This window comes from Oncorhynchus mykiss, unplaced genomic scaffold (genome assembly GCF_013265735.2).
Source record: "Oncorhynchus mykiss isolate Arlee unplaced genomic scaffold, USDA_OmykA_1.1 un_scaffold_225, whole genome shotgun sequence".
Classification (NCBI taxonomy): domain Eukaryota; kingdom Metazoa; phylum Chordata; class Actinopteri; order Salmoniformes; family Salmonidae; genus Oncorhynchus; species Oncorhynchus mykiss.
In genome coordinates this window covers 406,573-419,172 of record NW_023493693.1, presented here as the reverse complement: position 1 = coordinate 419,172, position 12,600 = coordinate 406,573, and the positions used below count along the sequence as shown (strand labels likewise).

At 31.1% G+C, this 12,600-nt stretch overlaps 1 protein-coding gene across 4 annotated transcripts in view; it reads right to left on the bottom strand.

Moving 5' to 3' along the window:
- The window catches only part of LOC110511139 (condensin complex subunit 3-like), a 150,161-nt gene that overhangs the window by 40,284 nt on the left and 97,277 nt on the right, over positions 1-12,600 (bottom strand). The gene's annotated exons all lie outside the window — the stretch shown is intronic.

Here is a 12,600-nt window from a genome sequence, read left to right as displayed (position 1 = left end):
TATTGTGATTCTACATGTATTGTGATTCTAGATGTATTGTGATTCTAGATGTATTGTGATTCTCATGATTCTAAATGTATTGTGATTCTAGATGTATTGTGATTCTCCATGTATTGTGATTCTAGATGTATTGTGATTCTCCATGTATTGTGATTCTCATGATTCTAGATGTATTGTGATACTAGATGTATTGTGATTCTCATGATTCTAGATGTATTGTGATTCTAGATGTATTGTGATTCTACATGTATTGTGATTCTCATGATTCTACATGTATTGTGATTCTACATGTATTGTGATTCTCCATGTATTGTGATTCTAGATGTATTGTGATTCTAGATGTATTGTGATTCTACATGTATTGTGATTCTCCATGTATTGTGATTCTCCATGATGTATTGTGATTCTCCATGTATTGTGATTCTAGATGTATTGTGATTCTAGATGTATTGTGATTCTCCATGTATTGTGATTCTACATGTATTGCGATTCTAGATGTATTGTGATTCTCCATGTATTGTGATTCTAGATGTATTGTGATTCTCCATGTATTGTGATTCTCCATGTATTGTGATTCTCCATGTATTGTGATTCTCCATGTATTGTGATTCTAGATGTATTGTGATTCTCCATGTATTGTGATTCTAGATGTATTGTGATTCTCCATGTATTGTGATTCTCCATGTATTGTGATTCTCCATGTATTGTGATTCTAGATGTATTGTGATTCTCCATGTATTGTGATTCTCCATGTATTGTGATTCTCCATGTATTGTGATTCTCCATGTATTGTGATTCTAGATGTATTGTGATTCTCCATGTATTGTGATTCTACATGTATTGTGATTCTCCATGTATTGTGATTCTCCATGTATTGTGATTCTCCATGTATTGTGATTCTAGATGTATTGTGATTCTACATGTATTGTGATTCTAGATGTATTGTGATTCTCCATGTATTGTGATTCTACATGTATTATGATTCTCCATGTATTGTGATTCTCCATGTATTGTGATTCTACATGTATTGTGATTCTCCATGTATTGTGATTCTCCATGTATTGTGATTCTCCATGTATTGTGATTCTAGATGTATTGTGATTCTACATGTATTGTGATTCTAGATGTATTGTGATTCTACATGTATTGTGATTCTACATGTATTGTGATTCTCATGATTCTACATGTATTGTGATTCTCATGATTCTACATGTATTGTGATTCTACATGTATTGTGATTCTAGATGTATTGTGATTCTCATGATTCTAGATGTATTGTGATTCTAGATGTATTGTGATTCTCATGATTCTAGATGTATTGTGATTCTAGATGTATTGTGATTCTAGATGTATTGTGATTCTCCATGTATTGTGATTCTAGATGTATTGTGATTCTCCATGTATTGTGATTCTCATGAATCTAGATGTATTGTGATTCTAGATGTATTGTGATTCTAGATGTATTGTGATTCTCCATGTATTGTGATTCTCCATGTATTGTGATTCTCCATGTATTGTGATTCTAGATGTATTGTGATTCTCCATGTATTGTGATTCTCCATGTATTGTGATTCTACATGTATTGTGATTCTCCATGTATTGTGATTCTCCATGTATTGTGATTCTAGATGTATTGTGATTCTCCATGTATTGTGATTCTCCATGTATTGTGATTCTACATGTATTGTGATTCTCCATGTATTGTGATTCTCCATGTATTGTGATTCTCCATGTATTGTGATTCTAGATGTATTGTGATTCTCCATGTATTGTGATTCTAGATGTATTGTGATTCTCCATGTATTGTGATTCTCCATGATGTATTGTGATTCTCCATGTATTGTGATTCTAGATGTATTGTGATTCTAGATGTATTGTGATTCTCCATGTATTGTGATTCTACATGTATTGTGATTCTAGATGTATTGTGATTCTCCATGTATTGTGATTCTAGATGTATTGTGATTCTCCATGTATTGTGATTCTACATGTATTGTGATTCTCCATGTATTGTGATTCTCCATGTATTGTGATTCTCCATGTATTGTGATTCTCCATGTATTGTGATTCTAGATGTATTGTGATTCTCATGATTCTAGATGTATTGTGATTCTAGATGTATTGTGATTCTCATGATTCTAGATGTATTGTGATTCTAGATGTATTGTGATTCTCCATGTATTGTGATTCTACATGTATTGTGATTCTATATGTATTGTGATTCTACATGTATTGTGATTCTACATGTATTGTGATTCTACATGTATTGTGATTCTACATGTATTGTGATTCTCATGATTCTAGATGTATTGTGATTCTACATGTATTGTGATTCTCCAAGTATTGTGATTCTCCATGTATTGTGATTCTACATGTATTGTGATTCTCATGATTCTACATGTATTGTGATTCTCATGATTCTACATGTATTGTGATTCTACATGTATTGTGATTCTAGATGTATTGTGATTCTACATGTATTGTGATTCTACATGTATTGTGATTCTACATGTATTGTGATTCTACATGTATTGTGATTCTCATGATTCTAGATGTATTGTGATTCTAGATGTATTGTGATTCTAGATGTATTGTGATTCTCATGATACTAGATGTATTGTGATTCTAGATGTATTGTGATTCTAGATGTATTGTGATTCTAGATGTATTGTGATTCTACATGTATTGTGATTCTACATGTATTGTGATTCTACATGTATTGTGATTCTCATGATTCTACATGTATTGTGATTCTAGATGTATTGTGATTCTAGATGTATTGTGATTCTACATGTATTGTGATTCTACATGTATTGTGATTCTCATGATTCTAGATGTATTGGGATTCTAGATGTATTGTGATTCTCATGATTCTAGATGTATTGTGATTCTAGATGTATTGTGATTCTCCATGTATTGTGATTCTAGATGTATTGTGATTCTCCATGTATTGTGATTCTCATGATTCTAGATGTATTGTGATTCTCATGATTCTAGATGTATTGTGATTCTACATGTATTGTGATTCTAGATGTATTGTGATTCTAGATGTATTGTGATTCTCATGATTCTAAATGTATTGTGATTCTAGATGTATTGTGATTCTCCATGTATTGTGATTCTAGATGTATTGTGATTCTCCATGTATTGTGATTCTCATGATTCTAGATGTATTGTGATACTAGATGTATTGTGATTCTCATGATTCTAGATGTATTGTGATTCTAGATGTATTGTGATTCTACATGTATTGTGATTCTCATGATTCTACATGTATTGTGATTCTACATGTATTGTGATTCTCCATGTATTGTGATTCTAGATGTATTGTGATTCTAGATGTATTGTGATTCTAGATGTATTGTGATTCTAGATGTATTGTGATTCTAGATGTAATGTGATTCTACATGTAATGTGATTCTACATGTATTGTGATTCTAGATGTATTGTGATTCTCATGATTCTAGATGTATTGTGATTCTAGATGTATTGTGATTCTCATGATTCTAGATGTATTGTGATTCTAGATGTATTGTGATTCTAGATGTATTGTGATTCTCCATGTATTGTGATTCTAGATGTATTGTGATTCTCCATGTATTGTGATTCTCATGAATCTAGATGTATTGTGATTCTACATGTATTGTGATTCTAGATGTATTGTGATTCTACATGTATTGTGATTCTACATGTATTGTGATTCTAGATGTATTGTGATTCTCATGATTCTAGATGTATTGTGATTCTAGATGTATTGTGATTCTAGATGTATTGTGATTCTCATGATTCTAGATGTATTGTGATTCTAGATGTATTGTGATTCTAGATGTATTGTGATTCTAGATGTATTGTGATTCTAGATGTATTGTGATTCTAGATGTATTGTGATTCTACATGTATTGTGATTCTACATGTATTGTGATTCTACATGTATTGTGATTCTCATGATTCTACATGTATTGTGATTCTAGATGTATTGTGATTCTAGATGTATTGTGATTCTACATGTATTGTGATTCTACATGTATTGTGATTCTCCATGTATTGTGATTCTCATGATTCTAGATGTATTGGGATTCTAGATGTATTGTGATTCTCATGATTCTAGATGTATTGTGATTCTAGATGTATTGTGATTCTCCATGTATTGTGATTCTAGATGTATTGTGATTCTCCATGTATTGTGATTCTCATGATTCTAGATGTATTGTGATTCTAGATGTATTGTGATTCTCATGATTCTAGATGTATTGTGATTCTACATGTATTGTGATTCTAGATGTATTGTGATTCTAGATGTATTGTGATTCTCATGATTCTAAATGTATTGTGATTCTAGATGTATTGTGATTCTCCATGTATTGTGATTCTAGATGTATTGTGATTCTCCATGTATTGTGATTCTACATGTATTGTGATTCTCCATGTATTGTGATTCTCCATGTATTGTGATTCTCCATGTATTGTGATTCTACATGTATTGTGATTCTAGATGTATTGTGATTCTAGATGTATTGTGATTCTACATGTATTGTGATTCTACATGTATTGTGATTCTCATGATTCTACATGTATTGTGATTCTCATGATTCTACATGTATTGTGATTCTACATGTATTGTGATTCTAGATGTATTGTGATTCTACATGTATTGTGATTCTACATGTATTGTGATTCTACATGTATTGTGATTCTACATGTATTGTGATTCTCATGATTCTAGATGTATTGTGATTCTAGATGTATTGTGATTCTAGATGTATTGTGATTCTCATGATTCTAGATGTATTGTGATTCTAGATGTATTGTGATTCTAGATGTATTGTGATTCTACATGTATTGTGATTCTAGATGTATTGTGATTCTCCATGTATTGTGATTCTACATGTATTATGATTCTCCATGTATTGTGATTCTCCATGTATTGTGATTCTACATGTATTGTGATTCTCCATGTATTGTGATTCTCCATGTATTGTGATTCTCCATGTATTGTGATTCTAGATGTATTGTGATTCTACATGTATTGTGATTCTAGATGTATTGTGATTCTACATGTATTGTGATTCTACATGTATTGTGATTCTCATGATTCTACATGTATTGTGATTCTCATGATTCTACATGTATTGTGATTCTACATGTATTGTGATTCTAGATGTATTGTGATTCTACATGTATTGTGATTCTACATGTATTGTGATTCTACATGTATTGTGATTCTCAAGATTCTAGATGTATTGTGATTCTAGATGTATTGTGATTCTAGATGTATTGTGATTCTCATGATTCTAGATGTATTGTGATTCTAGATGTATTGTGATTCTAGATGTATTGTGATTCTAGATGTATTGTGATTCTACATGTATTGTGATTCTACATGTATTGTGATTCTACATGTATTGTGATTCTCCATGTATTGTGATTCTCATGATTCTACATGTATTGTGATTCTAGATGTATTGTGATTCTAGATGTATTGTGATTCTACATGTATTGTGATTCTACATGTATTGTGATTCTCCATGTATTGTGATTCTCATGATTCTAGATGTATTGGGATTCTAGATGTATTGTGATTCTCATGATTCTAGATGTATTGTGATTCTAGATGTATTGTGATTCTCCATGTATTGTGATTCTAGATGTATTGTGATTCTCCATGTATTGTGATTCTCATGATTCTAGATGTATTGTGATTCTAGATGTATTGTGATTCTCATGATTCTAGATGTATTGTGATTCTACATGTATTGTGATTCTAGATGTATTGTGATTCTAGATGTATTGTGATTCTCATGATTCTAAATGTATTGTGATTCTAGATGTATTGTGATTCTCCATGTATTGTGATTCTAGATGTATTGTGATTCTCCATGTATTGTGATTCTCATGATTCTAGATGTATTGTGATACTAGATGTATTGTGATTCTCATGATTCTAGATGTATTGTGATTCTAGATGTATTGTGATTCTACATGTATTGTGATTCTCATGATTCTACATGTATTGTGATTCTACATGTATTGTGATTCTCCATGTATTGTGATTCTAGATGTATTGTGATTCTAGATGTATTGTGATTCTAGATGTATTGTGATTCTAGATGTATTGTGATTCTAGATGTATTGTGATTCTAGATGTAATGTGATTCTACATGTAATGTGATTCTACATGTATTGTGATTCTCCATGTATTGTGATTCTAGATGTATTGTGATTCTCATGATTCTAGATGTATTGTGATTCTAGATGTATTGTGATTCTCATGATTCTAGATGTATTGTGATTCTAGATGTATTGTGATTCTAGATGTATTGTGATTCTCCATGTATTGTGATTCTAGATGTATTGTGATTCTCCATGTATTGTGATTCTAGATGTATTGTGATTCTCCATGTATTGTGATTCTCCATGATGTATTGTGATTCTCCATGATGTATTGTGATTCTCCATGTATTGTGATTCTAGATGTATTGTGATTCTAGATGTATTGTGATTCTCCATGTATTGTGATTCTACATGTATTGTGATTCTAGATGTATTGTGATTCTCCATGTATTGTGATTCTAGATGTATTGTGATTCTCCATGTATTGTGATTCTACATGTATTGTGATTCTCCATGTATTGTGATTCTCCATGTATTGTGATTCTCCATGTATTGTGATTCTAGATGTATTGTGATTCTCATGATTCTAGATGTATTGTGATTCTAGATGTATTGTGATTCTCATGATTCTAGATGTATTGTGATTCTAGATGTATTGTGATTCTCCATGTATTGTGATTCTACATGTATTGTGATTCTATATGTATTGTGATTCTACATGTATTGTGATTCTACATGTATTGTGATTCTACATGTATTGTGATTCTACATGTATTGTGATTCTCATGATTCTAGATGTATTGTGATTCTACATGTATTGTGATTCTCCAAGTATTGTGATTCTCCATGTATTGTGATTCTACATGTATTGTGATTCTCATGATTCTACATGTATTGTGATTCTCATGATTCTACATGTATTGTGATTCTACATGTATTGTGATTCTAGATGTATTGTGATTCTACATGTATTGTGATTCTACATGTATTGTGATTCTACATGTATTGTGATTCTACATGTATTGTGATTCTCATGATTCTAGATGTATTGTGATTCTAGATGTATTGTGATTCTAGATGTATTGTGATTCTAGATGTATTGTGATTCTAGATGTATTGTGATTCTAGATGTATTGTGATTCTACATGTATTGTGATTCTACATGTATTGTGATTCTCATGATTCTACATGTATTGTGATTCTAGATGTATTGTGATTCTAGATGTATTGTGATTCTACATGTATTGTGATTCTACATGTATTGTGATTCTCCATGTATTGTGATTCTCATGATTCTAGATGTATTGGGATTCTAGATGTATTGTGATTCTCATGATTCTAGATGTATTGTGATTCTAGATGTATTGTGATTCTCCATGTATTGTGATTCTAGATGTATTGTGATTCTCCATGTATTGTGATTCTCATGATTCTAGATGTATTGTGATTCTCATGATTCTAGATGTATTGTGATTCTACATGTATTGTGATTCTAGATGTATTGTGATTCTCATGATTCTAAATGTATTGTGATTCTAGATGTATTGTGATTCTCCATGTATTGTGATTCTAGATGTATTGTGATTCTCCATGTATTGTGATTCTCATGATTCTAGATGTATTGTGATACTAGATGTATTGTGATTCTCATGATTCTAGATGTATTGTGATTCTAGATGTATTGTGATTCTACATGTATTGTGATTCTCATGATTCTACATGTATTGTGATTCTACATGTATTGTGATTCTCCATGTATTGTGATTCTAGATGTATTGTGATTCTAGATGTATTGTGATTCTAGATGTATTGTGATTCTAGATGTATTGTGATTCTAGATGTAATGTGATTCTACATGTAATGTGATTCTACATGTATTGTGATTCTCCATGTATTGTGATTCTAGATGTATTGTGATTCTCATGATTCTAGATGTATTGTGATTCTAGATGTATTGTGATTCTCATGATTCTAGATGTATTGTGATTCTAGATGTATTGTGATTCTAGATGTATTGTGATTCTCCATGTATTGTGATTCTAGATGTATTGTGATTCTCCATGTATTGTGATTCTCATGAATCTAGATGTATTGTGATTCTACATGTATTGTGATTCTAGATGTATTGTGATTCTACATGTATTGTGATTCTACATGTATTGTGATTCTAGATGTATTGTGATTCTCATGATTCTAGATGTATTGTGATTCTAGATGTATTGTGATTCTCATGATTCTAGATGTATTGTGATTCTAGATGTATTGTGATTCTAGATGTATTGTGATTCTCCATGTATTGTGATTCTAGATGTATTGTGATTCTCCATGTATTGTGATTCTCATGAATCTAGATGTATTGTGATTCTAGATGTATTGTGATTCTAGATGTATTGTGATTCTACATGTATTGTGATTCTACATGTATTGTGATTCTCATGATTCTACATGTATTGTGATTCTACATGTATTGTGATTCTAGATGTATTGTGATTCTCATGATTCTAGATGTATTGTGATTCTAGATGTATTGTGATTCTCATGATTCTAGATGTATTGTGATTCTAGATGTATTGTGATTCTAGATGTATTGTGATTCTAGATGTATTGTGATTCTAGATGTATTGTGATTCTAGATGTATTGTGATTCTACATGTATTGTGATTCTACATGTATTGTGATTCTACATGTATTGTGATTCTCATGATTCTACATGTATTGTGATTCTAGATGTATTGTGATTCTAGATGTATTGTGATTCTACATGTATTGTGATTCTACATGTATTGTGATTCTCCATGTATTGTGATTCTCATGATTCTAGATGTATTGGGATTCTAGATGTATTGTGATTCTCATGATTCTAGATGTATTGTGATTCTAGATGTATTGTGATTCTCCATGTATTGTGATTCTAGATGTATTGTGATTCTCCATGTATTGTGATTCTCATGATTCTAGATGTATTGTGATTCTAGATGTATTGTGATTCTCATGATTCTAGATGTATTGTGATTCTACATGTATTGTGATTCTAGATGTATTGTGATTCTAGATGTATTGTGATTCTCATGATTCTAAATGTATTGTGATTCTAGATGTATTGTGATTCTCCATGTATTGTGATTCTAGATGTATTGTGATTCTCCATGTATTGTGATTCTACATGTATTGTGATTCTCCATGTATTGTGATTCTCCATGTATTGTGATTCTCCATGTATTGTGATTCTAGATGTATTGTGATTCTAGATGTATTGTGATTCTAGATGTATTGTGATTCTACATGTATTGTGATTCTACATGTATTGTGATTCTCATGATTCTACATGTATTGTGATTCTCATGATTCTACATGTATTGTGATTCTACATGTATTGTGATTCTAGATGTATTGTGATTCTACATGTATTGTGATTCTACATGTATTGTGATTCTACATGTATTGTGATTCTACATGTATTGTGATTCTCATGATTCTAGATGTATTGTGATTCTAGATGTATTGTGATTCTAGATGTATTGTGATTCTCATGATTCTAGATGTATTGTGATTCTAGATGTATTGTGATTCTAGATGTATTGTGATTCTACATGTATTGTGATTCTAGATGTATTGTGATTCTCCATGTATTGTGATTCTACATGTATTATGATTCTCCATGTATTGTGATTCTCCATGTATTGTGATTCTACATGTATTGTGATTCTCCATGTATTGTGATTCTCCATGTATTGTGATTCTCCATGTATTGTGATTCTAGATGTATTGTGATTCTACATGTATTGTGATTCTAGATGTATTGTGATTCTACATGTATTGTGATTCTACATGTATTGTGATTCTCATGATTCTACATGTATTGTGATTCTCATGATTCTACATGTATTGTGATTCTACATGTATTGTGATTCTAGATGTATTGTGATTCTACATGTATTGTGATTCTACATGTATTGTGATTCTACATGTATTGTGATTCTACATGTATTGTGATTCTCATGATTCTAGATGTATTGTGATTCTAGATGTATTGTGATTCTAGATGTATTGTGATTCTCATGATTCTAGATGTATTGTGATTCTAGATGTATTGTGATTCTAGATGTATTGTGATTCTAGATGTATTGTGATTCTACATGTATTGTGATTCTACATGTATTGTGATTCTACATGTATTGTGATTCTACATGTATTGTGATTCTCCATGTATTGTGATTCTCATGATTCTACATGTATTGTGATTCTAGATGTATTGTGATTCTAGATGTATTGTGATTCTACATGTATTGTGATTCTACATGTATTGTGATTCTCCATGTATTGTGATTCTCCATGTATTGTGATTCTCATGATTCTAGATGTATTGGGATTCTAGATGTATTGTGATTCTCATGATTCTAGATGTATTGTGATTCTAGATGTATTGTGATTCTCCATGTATTGTGATTCTAGATGTATTGTGATTCTCCATGTATTGTGATTCTCATGATTCTAGATGTATTGTGATTCTAGATGTATTGTGATTCTCATGATTCTAGATGTATTGTGATTCTACATGTATTGTGATTCTAGATGTATTGTGATTCTAGATGTATTGTGATTCTCATGATTCTAAATGTATTGTGATTCTAGATGTATTGTGATTCTCCATGTATTGTGATTCTAGATGTATTGTGATTCTCCATGTATTGTGATTCTCATGATTCTAGATGTATTGTGATACTAGATGTATTGTGATTCTCATGATTCTAGATGTATTGTGATTCTAGATGTATTGTGATTCTACATGTATTGTGATTCTCATGATTCTACATGTATTGTGATTCTACATGTATTGTGATTCTCCATGTATTGTGATTCTAGATGTATTGTGATTCTAGATGTATTGTGATTCTAGATGTATTGTGATTCTAGATGTATTGTGATTCTAGATGTATTGTGATTCTAGATGTAATGTGATTCTACATGTAATGTGATTCTACATGTATTGTGATTCTCCATGTATTGTGATTCTAGATGTATTGTGATTCTCATGATTCTAGATGTATTGTGATTCTAGATGTATTGTGATTCTCATGATTCTAGATGTATTGTGATTCTAGATGTATTGTGATTCTAGATGTATTGTGATTCTCCATGTATTGTGATTCTAGATGTATTGTGATTCTCCATGTATTGTGATTCTCATGAATCTAGATGTATTGTGATTCTAGATGTATTGTGATTCTAGATGTATTGTGATTCTCCATGTATTGTGATTCTCCATGTATTGTGATTCTCCATGTATTGTGATTCTCCATGTATTGTGATTCTAGATGTATTGTGATTCTCCATGTATTGTGATTCTCCATGTATTGTGATTCTCCATGTATTGTGATTCTCCATGTATTGTGATTCTCCATGTATTGTGATTCTAGATGTATTGTGATTCTCCATGTATTGTGATTCTACATGTATTGTGATTCTCCATGTATTGTGATTCTCCATGATGTATTGTGATTCTCCATGTATTGTGATTCTAGATGTATTGTGATTCTAGATGTATTGTGATTCTCCATGTATTGTGATTCTACATGTATTGTGATTCTAGATGTATTGTGATTCTCCATGTATTGTGATTCTAGATGTATTGTGATTCTCCATGTATTGTGATTCTCCATGTATTGTGATTCTCCATGTATTGTGATTCTCCATGTATTGTGATTCTCCATGTATTGTGATTCTAGATGTATTGTGATTCTCCATGTATTGTGATTCTAGATGTATTGTGATTCTCCATGTATTGTGATTCTCCATGTATTGTGATTCTCCATGTATTGTGATTCTAGATGTATTGTGATTCTCCATGTATTGTGATTCTCCATGTATTGTGATTCTAGATGTATTGTGATTCTCCATGTATTGTGATTCTAGATGTATTGTGATTCTCCATGTATTGTGATTCTCCATGTATTGTGATTCTCCATGTATTGTGATTCTACATGTATTGTGATTCTACATGTATTGTGATTCTCCATGTATTGTGATTCTCCATGTATTGTGATTCTCCATGTATTGTGATTCTCCATGTATTGTGATTCTAGATGTATTGTGATTCTACATGTATTGTGATTCTAGATGTATTGTGATTCTCCATGTATTGTGATTCTACATGTATTGTGATTCTACATGTATTGTGATTCTCCATGTATTGTGATTCTAGATGTATTGTGATTCTAGATGTATTGTGATTCTCCATGTATTGTGATTCTAGATGTATTGTGATTCTCCATGTATTGTGATTCTCCATGTATTGTGATTCTAGATGTATTATGATTCTAGATGTATTGTGATTCTACATGTATTGTGATTCTACATGTATTGTGATTCTACATGTATTGTGATTCTCCATGTATTGTGATTCTCCATGTATTGTGATTCTAGATGTATTGTGATTCTCCATGTATTGTGATTCTAGATGTATTGTGATTCTAGATGTATTGTGATTCT